Below are 18,923 nucleotides of genomic sequence, written 5' to 3'. Positions count from 1 at the left end.
AGATATCTGTGACATTGTGTTGTGTGACAAAACTGACATTTTATTCTCCCCAGCACCTGTGTAATGATTATGCTGTTTAATCAACAAGGCCAACTCAATCTACAAGTATGTCACCGGTAACTGAGTGCAAGCTGCAGGTAAGTGGAGAGCATTACTCAATATTTATCCAGAGGTGTCACGTCCTGACCAGCAGAGGGAGTAGTTGTTTAGTATTTTGGTCAGGACGTGGCAGAGGGATGTTTGTTTTGTATGGTGGGGGTTTTGTGTGTGTTGTAGAGGGGTGTTTGATTTATGTGTTCCTGGGTTTTGGGTGTATGTTCTAGGTTAGTATGTTCTAGGTTGTATTTCTGCATTCTATGTTTAGGTTTGGGTGCTGGACTCTCAATTGGAGGCAGGTGTTTCTCGTTGCCTCCGATTGAGAGTCCTATATATGGGTAATTGTTTGGTGTAGTGTTGTGGGAGATTGTTTCTTGTTTTGCGTGTGTGAGCATGACAAGACTGTTGTTCGTGAGTTCTTTGCTTGTTATTTTGGTGTTCTCTTGGTTGAAAATAAATACAAGATGAGCATCCACATTCCTGCTGCGTTTTGGTCCTCCATTCTCGACGACATCCATTACAAGAGGACACATGCTTCTTAACTTTCCTGATACCATCAGGGTGTTCTTGGCAAAATTATTCATGTTTTACAAGTTTAACATTGTTATTGCAAGTCATTTTGCAGTACTCACACATAAGTGCTACTTGTTTGATTGTCTGTGTGTCTGTCTGTCTTTGTGGTCTTCAGGCCTTCTGAGGCAGTTGGATGCTGGAGGTGACCAGTTTGTTGTGGGGGCTAACATGGACGATACTCCATACTGTCTGACAAGTAGTGCCACAGTTGGCTACAAGGGTCCAGGCTCACCCCTTCCATGGACAGGATTGCCAGGAGCTGTGAAGTACTACAGTTGTGGACCCTTTGGGTGCTGGGCAGTCAACAAGAATGATGATATCTACTTAATGAGTGTAAGATCTGGGAAAGAGTGTGAGAACTGAAGTAGAGTAGTAGAGGATGGAGAGTGTCAGTTATTTTAAAACTGTTTGATATTATAACTGTGGAAGTTGTCCTAAAACCCTGATTGAATCTGTTTGTTTCCAGCTGAATCAAGACTGCCAAAACAAGGGGTGGAGTCACATTGAAGGCAAGCTTTCCATGATTGAGGTGGCAACTGATGGTAGTGTCTTTGGGGTCAACTCTGCGGGTAGTGTTTATACCAGGTAAGGTTGCTACTGAACTATGTGTATAGTTCCACCCTTTTCCCCTCAAGTTGTAGTAATAACTTATACTTTTTATTCTTTATGTATAAATCTTATCCTTACTGTACATGCTTTGTGAAGCTCTTTACAGAAACACATAAATAGATACATTAATCAATTCTGGAAAGTGAAATCAGATCGAAACATATAATAGACTTATAAAGAAATGTGTAAACAGTGTAAGGTAAAATATGTAAAAGTTGGATGTCCTTTAAAGCTACAGTTTGTAGTACACAGACATCCCACCACTTGTTTTGGTAAACAGCTGAGGTATGTAGCTAGACAAATGTAACCACTCTCAAAGTCTGCTGACTCAGTTTGTATGATGGCAATTTGCATATACTCCAGAATGTTGTGAAGAGTGATCAGATGAATTGCAATTAATTGCAAAGTCCCTCTTTGCCATGCAAATGAACTGAATCCCCCACATTTCCACTGCATTTCAGTCCTGCCACAAAAGGACCAGCTGACATCATGTCAGTGATTCTCTCATTAACACAGGTGTGAGTGTTGACGAGGACAAGTCTGGAGATCACTCTGTCATGCTGATTGAGTTCGAATAACAGACTGGAAGCTTCAAAAGTAGGGTGGTGCTTGGAATCATTGTTCTTCCTCTGTCATTCATGGTTACCTGCAAGGAAACACGTGCTGGCATCACTGCTTTGCACAAAAAGGGCTTCACAGGCAAGGATATTGCTGCCAGTAAGATTGCACCTAAATCAACCATTTATCGGATCATCAAGAACTTCAAGCAGAGTGGTTCAATTGTTGTAAAGAAGGCTTCAGGGCGCCCAAGAAAGTCCAGCAAGCGCCAGGACCATCTCCTGAAGTTGATTCAGCTGAGGGATCTGGGCACCACCAGTACAGAGCTTGCTCAGGAATGGCAGCAGGCAGGTGTGAGTGCATCTGCACGCACAGTGAGGTGAAGACTTTTGGAGGATGGCCTGGTGTCAAGAAGGGCAGCAAAGAAACCACTTCTCTCCAAGAAAAACATCAGGGATAGACTAACATTCTGCAAAAGGTACAGGGATCGGACTGCTGAGGATTGGGGTAAAGTCATTTTCTTTGATGAATCCCCTTTCTGATTGTTTGGGGCATCCGGAAAAAAGCTTGTCCGGAGAAGACAAGGAGAGCGCTACCATCAGTCCTGTGTCATGCCAACAGTAAAGCATCCTGAGACCATTCATGTTTGGGGTTGCTTCTCAGCCAAGGGAGTGGGCTCACTCACAATTTTGCCTAAGAACACAGCCATGAATAAAAAATGGTATCTACCACATCCTCCGAGAGCAACTTCTTCTCCCAACCATCCAGGGACAGTTTGGTGACGAACAATGCCTTTTCCAGCATGATAGAGCACCTTGCCATAAGGCAAAAGTGGCAACTAAGTGGCTCGGGGAACAAAACATCAATATTTTGGGACCATTGCCAGGAAACTCCCCAGACCTTAATCCCATTGAGAACTTGTGGGCAATCCTCAAGAGGCAGGTGGAGAAACAAAAACCCACAAATTCTGACAAACTCCAAGCATTGATTATGCAAGAATGGGCTGCCATGAGTCAGGATGTGGCCCAGAAGTTAATTGACAGCATGCCAGGGTGGATTGCAGAGGTCTTGAAAAAGAAGGGTCAACACTGCAAATATTGACTCTTTGCATCAACTTAATGTAATTGTCAATAAAAGCCTTTGACACTTATGAAATGCTTTATTATACTTCAGTGTTCCATAGTAACATCTGACAAAAATATCTAAAGACACTGAGGCGGCAGACTTTGTGAAAATTTATATTTGTGTAATTCTCAAAATGTTTTGCCACGACTGTACATGTTGGTGGGGCAAACTGAACAAATTGTTTTTGATACATTCCAGCAAAGCCACCACACAACACAACATTAAACCAGTGGTGTAAAAAGTACTCAATTTTCATACTTGAGTAAAAGTAAAGATACCTTAATAGAAAATGACTCAAGTAAAAGTGAAAGTCACCAAGTAAAATACTACTTGATTAAAAGTCTAAAAGTATTTGGTTTGAAATATACTTAAGTATTAAAAGTAAATGGAATTGCTAAAATGTTGTCGTGTCTTTGGGGTACCATTAAACTGAAGACATGTTTATCAATTAACTCCCTGTAATTATTATCACGCGATTAAACTGATTAATCGTTTAATTGTAATTAACTAGGAGATCGGGGCACCAAGGAAAATATTCAGATTACAAAGTTATAATTTTCCTAATATAACTTTCCTATATTATAACATTATATATTATATTCTATTATAGTATAGGCAATTATCTTCTGGTTTAAATGGTGTATTTTACCTCTCGTCCAGTTTCCTTCCAAACCTTGTTAATTGTTGTATCTGCACGAACCCAGCCTTTACTAAGAGTCATCCATACATGAATTGTCTTAAAATCATTTATTTACTAAACTAAGTAATTCACAGAAATTATACAAACAGTAATTATCATCACAAAGAATTGGTAGAGTAATGTGCCCTAGTAGGCTAACAGGCAGGGCTGGTGTCTTGTAGAACAATGGGTCATAAAATGTTCAGCTGAGGATGCACACAGAGTTCATTAATATTAACAATTGATATGCTAATCCTTTGCACATGAAAGCTCACTCATTTGGGAACAATTGCAATCAATATATATTTACGCTCAGTGTGTCGTCGGGATCCTTGTTGAAGAGTCGTTCTGTTGGAGAGCTCTCTCTCTCTCTCTCTCTCTCTCTCTCTCTCTCGGTTAGAATGGATCTTTCAAAGCGACATTCATTAATGTCGTAATAGAATGGATGTTTCGTTGGTCTTCGCGTTCAATGATATAATTTCTAGCTGCAGACTATTAATTAATATCAAAGACTTGTTCTTATTCTGTCAATATCAATAGTCTAAAAGTTAACCACGTGGTATAGTTCACTTTCAGTAGAGTACTTGGATGGTCAAACCTATTGGCCAACTCGCAATGGAGTGGAGGCCTGGTCTAAAGAAATGTAAATCAGGGTGGGGTGTTATAGTGAACATAGAACAGGCTTGTCACATGACGCCTGGTCCTGTCTGTGTCCCTGGGGGCGTGCCGATGACTGAGTTAGAATTGTATTTCTGTACCAAGCCCATCACATTAACATCAGTACATAGCATCTCAATGTATTACAAATAGCTTTATCCTTATTCACTTCTTGGGGCTATGTGGGACGTTAGCGTGCCACCCGTGGCGCACCCTATCAACAGCAGGTGCATTTCAAGAGCGGCAAATTTGAAACCAAATAAATGTCAAAATTCAAATTTCTCAAACATACAACTAACTTACAGCCTTTGAAAGATAAACATCTCCTTAATCTAACCACATTTTCCGATTTCAAAAAGGTTTTACGGGGAAAGCATAAAGTTAGGTTATGTTAGGAGAGTACATTGACAATAGCTGTGTGTAGTGTATTGTCGATTCAAAGACAGGCGTCACCAAAACCATAAAATCAGCTAAAATTATGCACTAACCTTTTACAATCTCCATCAGATGACACTCCTAGGACATTATGTTAGACAATGCATGCATTTTTAGTTCTATCAAGTTCATATTTATATCTAAAAACAGTGTTTTACTATGGCGTTGATGTTCAGGAAATCGTTTCCCTCCAATACCGGCAGTCAAGTCATGACAACAAAATAATTAATTAATATTAGAAAACATTGGTAAAATATTATATTGTCATTCAAAGAATTATAGATTTACATCTCTTGAACGCAATGGACTTGCCAGATTTAAAATTAACCTTACTGGGAAATCACACTTTGCAATAATCTGAGCACTGCGCCAGAAAAATACGCATTGCAATACAGACTAACCGCCATGTTGGAGAGATCTAAAATCGAAAATACTATGTAAATAATCCATTACCTTTGATTCTCTTCATCAGATGTCACTTCCAAAGAATCCCAGGTCCATAACGAATGTAGTTTTGTTCAAAAAAGCTCATCATTTATGTCCAAAAACCTCCGTGTTGTAGCACATGATCTAAGCCAGCCGGACTTCACTTCACTTCAAGAACGGAAAAAATATATTTCCGTTCGTTCAAACATGTCAAACGTTGTATCGCATAAATCATTAGGGCCTTTTTTAACCAGAACATGAATAAAATTCAAGGCGGACCATTGGGTTCTCTTTTAAAACGTTTCGGAATGAGAGTACCCACCATCAACTCGCACGCCAGGTGTCTAATGGTCCATCACGTTCCAAGGCTCTTCTTCAATCAGATCTCACTGTAGAAGACTCAAAACACTTTGTAAAGGCTGGGGACATCTTGTGGAAGCAATAGGAAGTGCCAAAATATTCCTCAGCCCCTTTGTTTTTCAATGGTATAGGCTTAAAGTCAATTCAACACATCAGGTATCCACTTCCTGTCAGAATCTGTCTCAGGGTTTTGCCTGCCAAATGAGTTCTGTTATACTCAGACACCATTCAAGCAGTTTTTGAAACTTTAGGGTGTTTTCTATCCATATATAATAACTATATGCATATTGTAGTTACTGGGTAGGATTAGTAACCAGATTAAATCGGGTACATTTTTTTATCCAGCCGTGAAAATACTGCCCCCTATACCCTAACAGGTTAATACATTTTATACAACCATGTGGATGCAAGTCTCAAGGCTGAGGCTATTATATAAACCGTTTTATGGTAATATGGCTATATTGTCTCTTCTGAGTATTACAAAATTGTACCAAGCGGACCAGTTCGTAGCTGGATTCTTCACCAATCTTCCATACCTTCTCCAGAACACAAAGGTCACTTGGCTCCCCAATTCTGTGAGTTGGAAGAATTTCCTGTGTCTCTCTATGGGCCATGTGGCAAGAGATTCTCCTCTTAGAGTTTTTACAACTCCTTCACACAGGGACTGGGTGGGGGAAGGTAGGTTGGGGGATGGTGCAAGGGGGGAGGGGGTCAACTGTCCTCAAAGAGGCCAACGTCATGACAATGTACATAAGTATTAAAAGGAAAAGTACAAGTAAAAATTCCTTATTTTAAGCAAACCAGACGGCACAATAAATTGACGGATCGCTAGGGTCACACTTGAACACTGAGACAACATTTACAAACAATACATGTGTGTTTAGTGAGTCCACCAGTTCAGAGGCAGTAGGGATGACCAGGGATGTTCTCTGATAAGGGTGTGAATCAGACTATTTGCTTTTGGGTGTCAGTGAAAATGTATGGAGTAAAAGCACATTATTTTCTTTAGGAATGTAGTGAAGTAAAAGTACAAGTTGGCAAAAATATAAATAGTGAAGTAAAGTACAGATACCCCCAAAAATACTTAAGTAGTACTTTAAAGTATTTTTACTTAAGTACTTTACACCACTGCATTCAACAATCCATTAATTGCAGTATAAGGGTGACAGACGCTGCCCACAAACTAGGGCCTACATAAAGCTATCCCGACAGCAGAGCTTTCCTTTCAGCACCGTGGAGTGAATCCTTACCACCAATACACCTGGTTATCAGCGGAGCCTGGCAACCTGGTCTCAGAGTAATTAGTATTATTCTGTACGTAAATCCGAGACCACTATTTAGTACAATATGTTACATTTCATATGGGATTTATTCATTTGTGGATGTCCATTACCATTTTCACACGATATGTTACGAATTATAATTTGTATTATATGTTACAAACTTGCAAAGCGTACAATGTGTTACATATTCTGGTTAGGTGGCTAACGTTAGCTAGCTGGCTAATGTTAGCTAGGCTAGGTTAGAGATTAAGTTTAGGAGTTAGGTTAAAGGTTTAAGGTTAGGGGAATGGTTAGCTAAAAGATTGAAGGTTAGGCAAAGGGTTAGCTAACATGTTAAGTAGTTGGAATGTACCTAATAAATAGTAAGTAGTTGAAGTTGCTAATTAGCTAAATTGCTAAAGCTAGCCGTGATGAGATTCAAACGCGTTATACGCCCACCCATCCACCCAGACTTAAGTAATCATATGTTATACCAAACCTAACATATCATACTAATTTGAGTGTCCCAGACTTACGTTTATAAGACCAGGCTGAGCCTCGTCTGGCAGCAATACAGTTCATTCGGCCTAATTTACTGCATTTTTAAAAACATAGCTGATATGGCTGATTTACTTAAATTAATATGGTTTCCATGGATTCCTTGTGGATTTGTGTAACTTGATAAGAATCACTATCTGCTTCAATAATAGTGAATGCCGACATGAGTTTAGACTTTGAACCATACACGAACATTATTACATTTATGTTCAGTAAATTAATAATGTTTGTTCTGATCATTAGCAAACGAGCTGCGATGAGGTAGGCCTATTCCTTCAGTACTATCAAAATGGACACCGACAGAAATTCAGATGTTAGTTCAGATAAATTCAGCAATGTGTTGAGGCCTTAATACTTTTACTGTTCTTTAAATCACCACACACACACACACACACACACACAGAGAGAGAGAGACGGTTAGCCTACCATTTGAAGTCTTTCATTAGGCCTTTGTGGTCTAAAAAGGAAGGAAAATACAATCACGAGGATGCACTTTTATAGGCAATATACCGACTCTCAGACAGCGCATTGAGCAAACAAAACAACCCTTGCAAAATCAACTGGAATTACATGGGTCTATAAACAAACTTTTTGTTGAATATAAATATTTGAATGGAAAGAGACTGTCACTGGCAAACATGGTTACAGACCCAACAACATTTTATAGTGTCCCCCCCCATGGAGAAAAACACCAGAGCTAATTATAATACACAAAGTAAGCAAAACGATTAAACGCATAAGTCAAAAATGACCTAAAATTATGAACAATATACTAATGAGATAGACCTATATAAGCAATATAACAATTGAGATGTACAAAATACGGCATAAGGGAACAATGAGGGGATAAGAGGGAAGCCATCATTTTGATTAAGACATTAATGAGCGAGTTTAAATGGACATAGTTGATATGCCTATTTGTTTCAGCACTTTTGAAATGGACAGCATGTCACGCCCTGACCAGGTGAACTCTGCTATTTTGGTCAGGGTGTGGCATTTCTATGCTTTATTTTCTATGTTTTGGTTATAGCCTTTCTTTGTGTTTTATTTCTATGTTGGGCTCGGGGGTGATTTCCCAATCAGACAGCTGTCGCTTGTGAAGTCTGATTGGGAATCACATTTAAGTTCCTTTTCCCCCACGATGTTTGTGGGTTGTTGTCTCGTTATTTGAGCACGTAACGTATTGGCAGTTGTTCCTTGATTTTGTGTACATGTTTAATTCTAGTGTGTTAAATAAACATGTATTCGCTCCCAGCTGCGTTTTGGTCCGCTTCCTCGTCTCCCGACGACAAACGTTACAGAACAACCCACCGAACCAGGACCAAGCAGCGGGAGGAAAAGGAGCGCGAGAGATGGGCTCGCGAGGGAAAGGAGTTCTGGACCTGGGAGGAGATCATGTCGGGGAAAGGACCCTGGCGGACGGACTCCCAGGTCGAGGAGGAAAAGCCAGCCGGTAGACGGAGTCGCAGGCGGCGGTCGAGGAGGCCCGGAAAACAGCCCCAAGAAATTTTTTTGGGGGGGCTAATGGGGTGGTCCGGAAGGGCAGAGGAAGAGCCCAGACCACTGCTCTCGTGGGGGATGACGGCGGAGGAAGAGAAGGAGATGAGGCGTTTGATTGAGGACCTGCAGAGGGAAGATCTGGAGGAGGAGCCATGGTATGCTGAGTTGCGCGCTGTGTCGCCAGTGCGCCCGCACAGCCCAGTGCGTCCGGTGGACATGCCCAGCACATGCCGTGCTAGGATGGGCATCCAGCCAGGACGAGTGGCTAAACCGGCTCCACGCTTCAGGTCACCAGTGCGTGTTCACAGTCCTGTCTGGCCCGTTCCTGTTCACCGCACCAAGCCCACGGTGCGTGTCCCCAGTCCTGTCCGGCCCGTCCCTGCTTCCCGCACCAAGCCATGGTATGCAGAGTTGCGCGCTGTGTCGCCAGTGCGCCCGCACAGCCCAGTGCGTCCGGTGGACATGCCCAGCACATGCCGTGCTAGGATGGGCATCCAGCCAGGACGAGTGGCTAAACCGGCTCCACGCTTCAGGTCACCAGTACGTGTTCACAGTCCTGTCTGGCCCGTCCCTGCTCCCCGCACCAGGTTAGTGGTGCGTGTCCCCAGTCCTGTCTGGCCCGTCCCTGCTCCCCGCACCAAGTCAGTGGTGCGTGTCCCCAGTCCGGTCCGGCCCGTCCCTGCTCCCCGCACCAAGTCAGTGGTGCGTGTCCCCAGTCCTGTCCGGCCCGTCCCTGCTCCCCGCACCAGGTTAGTGGTGCGTGTCCCCAGTCCTGTCCGGCCCGTCCCTGCTCCCCGCACCAGGTTAGTGGTGCGTGTCCCCAGTCCGGCCCGGCCCGTCCCTGCTCCCCGCACCAGGTTAGTGGTGCGTGTCCCCAGTCCTGTCCGGCCCGTCCCTGCTCCCCACACCAGGTTAGTGGTGCGTGTCCCCAGTCCGGCCCGGCCCGTCCCTGCTCCCCGCACCAGGTTAGTGGTGCGTGTCCCCAGTCCTGTCCGGCCTGTCCCTGCTCCCCGCACCAGGTTAGTGGTGCGTGTCCCCAGTCCTGTCCGGCCCGTCCCTGCTCCCCGCACCAGGTTAGTGGTGCGTGTCCCCAGTCCTGTCCGGCCCATCCCTGTTCCCCGCACCAAGCCCACGGTGCGTGTCCACAGTCCTGTCCGGCCCGTCCCTGTTCCCCGCACCAAGCCCACGGTGCGTGTCCACAGTCCTGTCCGGCCCGTCCCTGTTCCCCGCACCAAGCCCACGGTGCGTGTCCACAGTCCTGTCCGGCCCGTTCCTGTTCCCCGCACCAAGCCCACGGTGCGTGTCCACAGTCCGGCACGGCCCGTGTCTGGTCCACCGGTGCCCAATCATGTTCCGGTCGACGGCTCCGCTCCGGAGCCTGAGCATGCCGCTCCACAGTGGTCCAGTCCGGGCCAGAGGGGTAGGGCTAGGGTGGAGGCAGGGGGAGAAACACGCCCGGGGCCAGAGCCTCCACCGAGGGTGAGGCGCCCACCCGGGTCCCCCCCCTAATAGACTTTAGTTTGGTGCGCCGGGAGTACGCACCGTTGGAGGGGGGGGTACTGTCACGCCCTGACCAGGTGAACTCTGCTATTTTGGTCAGGGTGTGGCATTTCTATGCTTTATTTTCTATGTTTTGGTTATAGCCTTTCTTTGTGTTTTATTTCTATGTTGGGCTCGGGGGTGATTTCCCAATCAGACAGCTGTCGCTTGTGAAGTCTGATTGGGAATCACATTTAAGTTCCTTTTCCCCCACGATGTTTGTGGGTTGTTGTCTCGTTATTTGAGCACGTAACGTATTGGCAGTTGTTCCTTGATTTTGAGTACATGTTTAATTCTAGTGTGTTAAATAAACATGTATTCGCTCCCAGCTGCGTTTTGGTCCGCTTCCTCGTCTCCCGACGACAAACGTTACACAGCAACAGAATGGGCCGTTCTTACAGTATTCTCCCTATACACCAAGTCAGAACCGTAGGATAAATAACAGGGGCATATAAGCAGACAATAAAAGCTCCTACAATATTCAATGATGACAGTTCTCTAAAACTGGCTATTGGCTACAGGTGCACCACCCGTCAGAATATTCAGCTAAGTTTTGAGGGGGAGAGGGACCAAATTCTTATGGTGAGACACATGGGCTACCGGCTTACTACACAACATACAGTAAGTGTTACTTTCTCAGCTACAGTTTACATATCTCCCTGACATACTACATAATTAATGCAGCAGTTTACAATAAATATTTTTGGACTCACCATTGTTGTGCTGTGCTCACTTGAACAGGAAGGTGGCATGGCAGTCCCTCTTGTGGGAAAACTTTGTCATCATCAAACTTTGTCATCAAAGTCTGGCATTCTCTGGATGAGGTCATGCTGGATTGATGCATGGCCAATGATTTCAACCTTTTCTGGCCCATAGTGTTGCGTGTGAATGTTTATCCTTTTAAGCTTGATAATGAGACCCTTTCAGACGGATGTTTTCAAACCTTAAACCAAGACTTGGACCACACACCCTCTCCACCGAATAGCAGGCAGGGAAAGCAAAATAGTGATTGCTTTGCAGCACTTGCAGTTAGCCACTGATTCCTTCCAAACCACTCATTGTTGAATTTGTGATTTTCGACTTGTCTTGTAATGTTTATGTCCAGTGGCCGATGAGCACAGAGATGTTTTATTTATAATTTATCTTCATATGACAAGGATTGCAAAGTATTTCCCAGTAGATTGTCAATGTGATTCATGATGATGAATGCTTGTCTAGCATGCTAGCTAAGATTTGGAAAGTATGATGTTGACATGATCAGTCCAATCAAAGCTACGGTATAACGTGTGTTGACGTCATTTTATCTGAACCAAAGATAGACATCTATGAGTGGTTCAGATTTTGGTTTGGACCGGACTAAAAACCAATGTCCGTGGACATGGAAATCAAGACCGGTCCAGACAGGACAAAAAAAAGACGTCCAAAATGTGTCGGCATCGATCCGTGCTTATTGTGGTGTAGCCTACAGTGTCGCCTGAAACGGCATTTTATGAATGGCCATCTATATGGTAGGCCTACCATTGTGAAACACCCAAAAAAAGAATGTCAGGTCCAACAGGACCAAAAAAAGACGTCCAGAGGACAATGGCGTCGGCCCGTGCTTACTGGGGTGTAGTGTACCATGTGGGCCATCAAATAAATTTTATAAATAATGTGTTAGGCACACCATTTGTAAAACAGGCTGTTGTGTCATACATTATATCTCCTCCCTGTAGGCTACAGAAAAGGTTACATACTATTTCTACCATTTGCTATATCCACGTACGGGATCAAGCACATGCACCAACATTTTTTATGGGTTTAATCATAGAATTACATATACAGTCCCTAAGGATCTCTGTGGGCCTAGTCATAAAGATTTTAACTTTTCAAATATGTTACCTTCTATTGTGGCATAAACACGACCAATCAAGATGTTTTCATCTGATTGTCAAACTATAATTTCAAAGGGCTCCTTCCACCCACACACATTTATCCACTTGCAAGATATTTCCAGCTTCCAAATAGTGTTGAGTGGAAAGAGACATCTGTTACACAAAACACCAAAATGTTTAATGTCAAATTTGGCTATTGTCAGTAGGGTAGATTTTATGCGCCCACTGCTGTTCCCGCGCATTTCGGTGCCGGCCACTCATCTCTGCCTTGGCAAAATATCATGTTCTCGTTGAACCACATCGCGTTTGAGTGTAGGCTATACCATTCTTTTTCAAGTCCATTCGCTCATTTGTCATGCCTCTGACATGCAGTAATCAGAAAAAGTTCTGTAATAGCCTACAGTTTTTTTTGACATTTTGTTTTAATTCTTGTGAATGGCTCATGTTTCACCTTGGCTCTATCTGCTACATGATCTATGTTTGTGGAGCGTCACAGCGAAGCTTTTAGCCAACAGAGGTGCCGCTGGGAATGAACAAGTAAAATATTTTGCACCCCTGCCTTATCACAGGGCGGCATCAGCGCTCATCTAAAAAGCCCATTTGCCACTGGTTGAGAGAAATTGTAATGGTTTTTGTGCAGAATTACATGAGGTTTTATGGGTTGTTGTTGAAGGTGGGTCTTGGTCAGTTTAGCTCAGAAAATGCCGCCCTCGTCCATGTGCTTCCATAGACGGCCGCATAAGAGTTCTGTATTACTATCCAAGTCTGTACCCAAACATTTCGAGCTTCTACTTCTAAAAATGCACCTTTCCAGAAACAAGTCTCTCACTGTTGCCGCTTGCTATAGACCACCCTCTGCCCCCAGCTGTGCCCTCGACACCATATGTGAATTGATTGCCCCCCATTTATCTTCTGAGCTCGTGCTACTAGGTGACCTAAACTGGGACATGCTTAACACCCCGGCCATCCTACAACCTAAGCTTGATGCCCTCAATCTCACACAAATTATCAATGAACCTACCAGGTACAACCTCAAATCCGTACACGGGCACCCTCATAGATATCACCCTAACTAACTCGCCCTCCAAATACACCTCTGCTGTTTTCTATCTCAGCGATCACTGCCTCATTGCCTGCAACCGTAATGGGTCTGCGACCAAACGACCACCCCTCATCACTGTCAAACGCTCCCTAAAACACTTCTGCGAGCAGGCCTTTCTAATCGGCCTGGCCGGGGTATACTGGAATGACATTGACCTCATCCCGTCAGTAGAGGATGCCTGGTTATTCTTTAAAAGTGCCTTCCTCACCATCTTAAATAAGCATGCCCCATTCAAAAAAATGTAGAACTAGGAATAGATAAAGTCGTTGGTTCACTCCAGACCTGTCTGCCCTTGACCAGCACAAAAGCATCCTGTGGCGTTCTGCATTAGCATCGAACAGCCCCTGTGATATGCAACTGTTCAGGGAAGTTAGGAACAAATATACACAGGCAGTTAGGAATGCTAAGACTAGCTTTTTCAAACAGAAATTTGCATCCTGTAGTACAAACTCAAAAAAGTTCTGGGACACTGTAAAGTCCATGGAGAATAAGAGCACCTCCTCCCAGCTGCCCACTGCTCTGAGGCTAGGAAACACTGTTACCACCGATAAATCCACTATAATTGAGAATTTCAACAAGCATTTCTCTACGGCTGGCCATGCTTTCCACCTGGCTATCGCTACCCCGGTCAACTGCCCGGCACCCTCCACAGCAACCCGCCAAAGCCCCCACCATTTCTCCTTCACCCAAATCCAGATAGCTGATGTTCTGAAAGAGCTGCAAAATCTGGACCCTACAAATCAGCCGGGCTAGACAATCTGGACAGTGTCTTTGCAAAATTATCTGCCGAAATTGTTGCAACCCCTATTACTAGCCTGTTCAACCTCTCTTTCGTATCGTCTGAGATTCCCAAAGATTGGAAAGCTGCCACGGTCATCCCCCTCTTCAAAGGTGGTGACACTCTAGACCCAAACTGCTACAGACCTATATCTATCCTACCCTGTCTTTCTAAGGTCTTCGAAAGCGAAGTTAACAAACAGATTACCGACCATTTCAAATCCCACCGTACCTTCTCCGCTATGCAATCTGGTTTCAGAGCTGGTCATGGGTGCACCTCAGCCACGCTCAAGGTCCTAAACGACATCATAACCGCCATCGATAAGAGACATTACTGTGCAGCCGTATTCATCGACCTGGCCAAGGCTTTCGACTCTGTCAATCACCACATTCTTATTGGCAGACTCGACAGCCTTGGTTTCTCAAATGATTGCCTCGCCTGGTTTACCAACTACTTCTCTGATAGAGTTCAGTGTGTCAAATTGGAGGGCCTGTTGTCCGGACCTCTGGCAGTCTCTATGGGGGTGCCGCAGGGTTCAATTCTCGGGCCGACTCTCTTCTCTGTATACATCAATGATTTCGCTCTTGCTGCTGGTGATTCTCTGATCCACCTCTACGCAGACGACACTATTCTGTATACTTCTGGCCCCTCTTTGGACACTGTGTTAACTAACCTCCAGACGAGCTTCAATGCCATGCAACTCTCCTTCCGTGGCCTCCAACTGCTCTTAAATGCAAGTAAAACTAAATGCATGCTATTCAATCGATCACTACCCGCCCGTCCAGCATCACTACTCCGGACGGCTCTGACTTAGAATACGTAGACAACTACAAATACCTGGGTGTCTGGTTAGACTGTAAACTCTCCTTCCAGACTCACATTAAGCATCTCCAATCCAAAATGAAATCTAGAATTGTCTTCCTATATCGCAACAAAGCATCCTTCACTCATGCTGCCAAACATACCCTCTTAAAACTGACCATCCTACCGATCCTCGACTTCGGCAATGTCATCTATAAAATAGCCTCCAACACTCTACTCAACAAATTGGATGCAGTCTATCACAGTGCCATCCGTTTTGTCACCAAAGCCCCATACACTACCCACCACTGCGACCTGTACACTCTCGTTGGTTGGCCCTCGCTTCATACACGTCGCCAAACCCACTGGCTACAGGTTATCTAGTCTCTGCAAGGTAAAGCCCCGCCTTATCTCAGCTCACTGGTCACCATAGCAGCACCCACTCGTAGCACGTGCTCCAGCAGGTATATCTCACTGGTCATCCCCAAAGCCAATTCCTCCTTTGGTCGCCTTTCTTTCCAGTTCTCTGCTGTCAGTGACTGGAACGAACTGCAAAAATCACTGAAGCTGGAGACTCATATCTCCCTCACTAGCTTTAAGCACCAGCTGTCAGAGCAGCTCACAGATCACTGCACCTGTACATAGCCCATCTGTAAACAGCCCATCTATCTACCTCATCCCCTTACTGTATTTATTTTATTTATCTTGCTCCTTTGCACCCCAGTATCTCTACTTGCACATTCATCTTCTGCACATCTACCATTCCAGTGTTTAATTGCTATATTGTAATTACTTCGCCACCATGGCCTATTTATTGCCTTATCTCCCTTATCTTACCTCATTTGCACTCACTGTATATAGACTTTTTGTTTTTCTTGTACTGTATTATTGACTGTGTTTTGTTTATTCCATGTGTAACTCTGTGTTGTTGTATGTGTCGAATTGCTATGCTTTATCTTGGCCAGGTCGCAGTTGCAAATGAGAACTTGTTCTCAACTAGCCTACCTGGTTAAATAAAGGTGAAATAAAAATATAAAAATATTCCTGCCTAATGAGCGGGCTGGCCCTGCTTAGAGGGTTGGTACAGGGTACGACTGCGGTAAAATAAAGCTATACATAATTAAGACAAGCACACAACTCAGAATGGAGTCTATCTCATAAAAATAAAACCCTTCAGACTTTATAGACGTTTTTGTGAGAAGAACCGTTTTCAGGATCTGCCCTGGTCTCACAAGCACTGCTCTAGCTCAGCCCCCGTTAGTCACACAGGCTAATGGTTGGTCTCAATGGATGCAGAATAAATAGACTCATGCAATGCAGCTCATACACTCCATTTTTCAAAGGGGTTGAAAGCACTAAATCACGGAATTGATATTGTGGGATTCAAGGCATTTTGAGCACATGAACCCCACCTCCTCCTTCAACACATAATCAGCATCACAGCCATTAAACCAGAGGGCACTGGATGGAGCTATGTCTAAATGTGTAGGGATTGACGTAAGGATTGTCCTATTGCCTCCTGGGGAAAGTGAACTGACCAGTCACGCAAGTTAAGCCTGCTCTGAGGTAGCCCCACTGCTCTGAGGTAGCCCCACTGCTCTGAGGTAGCCCCACTGCTCTGAGGTAGCCCCACTGCTCTGAGGTAGCATCATTGGGCCGGTGATATAAAAAAGTGAATTCAAGCCAACTGAAATTAACTCCAGTAGTCCTAACCTAAAACAAATCTTTCTGGTTCCTCTACATTTAAGTGTAGTGAAAGACAGACAATGTATGGCAGTCAGGCTAGTTGAGCCTGTTCTGAGATTTCTTTTACATAACAACCAAAATACATACGTCCACCCCTATGTGTAGTTAAAAGGCACTTCTGAGTATAAACAGCTCATTTACATTTTCAGGCAAGTGATCCAATCTTCAGGTAACCAACAAAATACTCCTGACTTGCCCGATGGCAGGTGCCTTTCAGACTTAATGTAAATCCCTGATGTGCATGAAGCACGTGACCTACGACCTGTGTCGTCTTTGGGTCGCCTCCACGTCTGGCTTCACCATGCAGTGCACACATTGAGAATAATTAGTAGCGGACAAAAACATCCATCATTCTGTATTAGCAAGGCATTTGAGAATGCAATCCTTGTAATAGCTCATCATCTCTCATATTACATCATGATCATAGCCCGATCTACCATCAGTGTCCAATAACTAGGTACTCAGTCAAGGTTCAAATGTTCATAGTTCAATCTTAGATGAGCAATCAGCATCCCATAACTAGGCAGCATAATAGGAATCCCATAACTAGTCATCAATCAATGTTCAAATAGTTAGGTCGCAGACACGACATAAACACCTTACCTAAATGTACACTTTAAAACGTTTCACTTGGAAAAAGTCCAGTGAGCTTCCATATTTGTAAGTCGCTCTGGATAAGAGCGTCTGCTAAATGACTTAAATGTTATGTAAATATGGCTGTACTTAAAATTGGTTAATTGTTCAGCTGACATGGACTACTCCATCAACCCAATGATTTCTGCTCAGTGTAAAACAATTTTGAACTTAAATATTGAAGTTTGCCTTTGCAACACAGATAGCTGAGTTGATCAAACAAGAGAGTATAATTTGCTGAGACTGACAACTTTAGAATACTCTGTTGGCTGAAAATACATGTCTAATTAACATATTTCCCAGTCTGCTACCACTGAAATAACAGCCAAGTCTTGTCAATGTTGATATACCCTGTATGGTTGTGATGTCACGCCCTGACCTTAGAGAGACGTTTATTTTCCTCTAGTTTGGTTAGGTCAGGGTGTGATGTGGGTTGGGCAATCTAGTTTGTCTATTTCTTTGTGTTGAGCCAAGTATGGTTCCTAATCAGAGGTAGCTGGCTATTGTTGTCTCCGATTAGGAATCATACTTAGGCAGCCCTTTTTTCCCCCCACCTTTAGTTGTGGGATCTTGTTTTTGTGTAGCTGAGCAGCCCCAGAACGTCACGTTTTCGGTTTGCTCCTGTTTGTTGTTTTGGTGAATTTCATTTTCATTAAAAGATGTGGAATTCCATGCACGCTGCGCCTTGGTTTATTTATGATCGGGAGTTCGAAGATAGCGATCGTGACATGTGGTTAAATAAAAAGCAACAGATTTGGTTTCGTTCCCTGTTTCGGCAGCCTCCCTGAATCTCCATCCGACACTCTAAAATGTAGATGACTGTCTTTAGCAAATTCTCTTCTTACCAGTGATAAACAAATGATTCACCAGATTTGTCAGTTGTGTTTGATCTGATGCGCCAACAACAGGGTTCTTAGCGCATATGCAGTTGATAATGTGTTAGTTAAAAAAGAATACAAGTAATCTGAGTACATTAGCTTTTCAATGGATCAAACTGTTTCTGCATATTGATAAAAAAAAAAAAAAATTGTACTATAAATGGAACTAACAGAAATTGTGAAAACGGGTTTGCCCTGTCTACACTAGTGAGATTGTTGTATCTGTTTATCTGGTCTGTGGTTACTCAGGCCAGGTTTCATAGAAGCCAGAGTCTTGTCGTGCCTGGAGAAATAGTTATAACATTCCATTTCAACATGATACTGATATGAGAGATTGACAAAACAGTGTTGCATTTCCCTTTAAGTTGCAGCAGTATCAGTTAGGTAGCAGGGCAGTAGCAGTTAGGTAGCGGGGCAGTATCAGTTAGGTAGATGGCCAGCAGCAGTTAGGTAGCGGGGCTGCAGCAGTTAGGTAGCGGGGCTGCAGTAGAAGGTAGGTAACGGGGTCTTTCACCTATCCATAAATTGTCTGTATTTACCCTAACCATTAAAGAAGAACCAGAAAAGCCTGTCTCGGTCCAGCCTCCCATCAACTCTTTGATATACAGGTGGAACAGGAAGCCATCATTGCTTTTAAAGCTATGTGCCGGGCTATTAAAGTGCAAAGCCCTGCAATGGGACGATTGAAGTCTGGTGTAAAATCTCACTTTATACTGTAGATCTACAGAGACATC

The 18,923-nt window shown here is 43.8% G+C and overlaps 1 pseudogene; it reads left to right on the top strand.

The window, feature by feature from the left end:
• Positions 1-79: 79 nt before the first annotated feature.
• On the top strand, positions 80-16,997 carry LOC115180103 (fish-egg lectin-like; annotated as a pseudogene).
• The last annotated feature ends 1,926 nt before the right edge of the window (positions 16,998-18,923 follow it).

Source organism: Salmo trutta, chromosome 40, assembly GCF_901001165.1.
Source record: "Salmo trutta chromosome 40, fSalTru1.1, whole genome shotgun sequence".
Classification (NCBI taxonomy): Eukaryota; Metazoa; Chordata; class Actinopteri; order Salmoniformes; family Salmonidae; genus Salmo; species Salmo trutta.
Note: the sequence above shows the minus strand (reverse complement) of the source record. Positions and strands in the feature narration are given on the sequence as shown.